This window comes from Ananas comosus, linkage group 12 (genome assembly GCF_001540865.1).
Source record: "Ananas comosus cultivar F153 linkage group 12, ASM154086v1, whole genome shotgun sequence".
Taxonomy (NCBI): Eukaryota; Viridiplantae; Streptophyta; class Magnoliopsida; order Poales; family Bromeliaceae; genus Ananas; species Ananas comosus.
Window position 1 is genome coordinate 8,914,777 of NC_033632.1, and position 2,170 is coordinate 8,916,946.

General features: G+C 37.8%; 1 long non-coding RNA gene across 3 annotated transcripts; it reads right to left on the reverse strand.

The window, feature by feature from the left end:
* Positions 608-1,518, reverse strand: LOC109718760. Of its 3 annotated transcripts, none has more exons than XR_002218510.1 (5): positions 1,310-1,518; positions 1,149-1,234; positions 957-1,070; positions 756-869; positions 608-667 (listed from the first exon to the last, which is right to left on the reverse strand). It is a non-coding gene; the product is annotated as an uncharacterized LOC109718760 (long non-coding RNA). The 3 variants fall into 3 exon arrangements; XR_002218509.1 differs by having other exon boundaries at positions 756-882; XR_002218511.1 differs by having other exon boundaries at positions 756-882; positions 957-1,073.

A 2,170-nucleotide genomic window follows, 5' to 3' on the forward strand; every position in this document is an offset into this window, starting at 1 on the left:
TAGTTATTTAACTAAATCACATTTACTAGTATAACATTCAGATTATGTTATAATGCCCAGTTCTAGTTATTTGACTAGATCATATATATAAAAACATGAAATTCATGCTGTCTCTATTCTATGAAAGCAACAACCAACTTGTCGATACAAGTATGCGAAACATCCTCTACTATACTCTTAACATGACTCTCATACAACTGCATCAGTATGTAACTTCACTATACATGGTATGCTAAGAGTTCTTTCATCATGTCTACAATATGGAATTGCATGAATTTAACTCAAAGATAAACCACTAGAATGCATCATTCATTTAGTTTTATATCTAAACTAAGTGCCGTAATCATAGCTTTATATCCATTCATTCGTGAATGATGTTCTACTTAACTTGTCAACACAAGTATACTAATATCCTGTCATGCAAAGTCATTTCATAATTCTCCCCTACTACATAGAGGTTTCCTTTTATCCGATATACTATGCAACTTATGCAAGCATCAATCCATTCCAATGTACATATATTCACATGAATATGCAACCATTTCACTTTCATAATGTCAAAGATGACATAGAGGGAATTCACCCATTTCGGTAAGGTCAAACCCACCAAATTGCTGTCAACTCTCGTCGATCCAACGAGCGAAGATATTCCTTAGCTTCCAAGTACCTTAACAAGTATACTAATCAAGTTAGGAGTTGAACTTCAACCTTTGTTTAAAATCTCATATAGGCATCTAATCTAGGTAGAATCATACCTAGTTTAGAATTCACACTTGAACCTTACTTCAAATCAGGTTGAAGCACTCCAAAACCAGCCTTAAAATATCACCAAAACTCAGCTCAAGGTGATTCGAAGCCTCCAAACACTCCTAACAACCATTCCTAAATCAGCAAGAAGCTTAACTCATATTCTACATCAAAACTCACATAATCATCTCATTTAGGTAAATTCTTACCTAGTATAGTGCTAAGGCTTGAATCCCAATCTTCGATTCAGGTTGGAACACCAAATCCAACCTTAGAAAGCTCTCAAAACTCAACCAAACAAGATCAAATAGTCTGCTGCGAACCTGCTGCGAACTAGCATCAGAAACAGCACTAACACACTTATTACTACATCCAAACTATGAAGAAAGTGGGTAGTTTACCTTCTCAGATTACTAACTCAACTCCCACTGAGTTAGGGTACAACAAAACACCTCTTTATAGCTGCTAAAATCCTTCTCCAAATCAACTAGCAGCAAAGAACAAAGAACCAACATCAACTTCCCTACTAGCATCAAACTAGAAAGAGAAATGATTAGCTTACCTCACAAAGCTTCAACTCAGCTTCCTACTGAGTTTGGGCTGCGAAACACCTCTCCCAAGACTCCATTTCCACCCTCCCCCAGCTGCTCCAAGTCTCCCAAACCAGCAAGCACAAAAGAGAGGAAGAAATAGGCTCCAATTCACCAACCTTACTTCAACATAGGAAATCCTAGAGAGAGAAAGAGAGAAAAGGGTTCAAACCCTGTTTCTCAGAGCTTAGACATGATAAGGATCAGCTGGGGTCGAGCTGGGAGAGTTTAGATAAGCTTAGGAAGTGAAATGACCAAGATAGCCTTGTTGCCTCGCAGCTGCTTGTGCTGATACCGGTACTCCCACATCTGGTAACGGTACCCTCACTACAACAAATAGAGTTTGTTCTAATAGTTTTTTAGCCAGCAATTAGGCTAACTGCTGCTAAAACTATATTATACCAGCATTTTTTATTTTTATTGCAGCAGTTAGTAAACCACTAGTATATATGGTGATAATTCTCAATTTTATAAACAATATTGGACCAATTGGACTATATTTTATTAACTTATTCCATCAATTGGGCCAACAATTGGGCCAACATTAGGCAATAAATAGTTTTCACATTAAACCTGAGCTCTCCCTGTATTTCAAATAACCTTTCTCTCTCTCTATCTCCCTCTCCCCTCTCTCTCCCCCATCGGAGATATCCATCGCGAGTTCTCGAGCTTCGTCGAGATATTGAGATTTTAGGAGATTTCGCTCTCGATCGACTTCTCCGAGCAATTTCTCACCACGATCTACCTAAAAATTGGTCTTCTCCGAGCGATCTACCCAAAAAATTGGTGATTTTTGGGGCTATTTTCTGCTAAATCAAAGGATCTATCTCAAT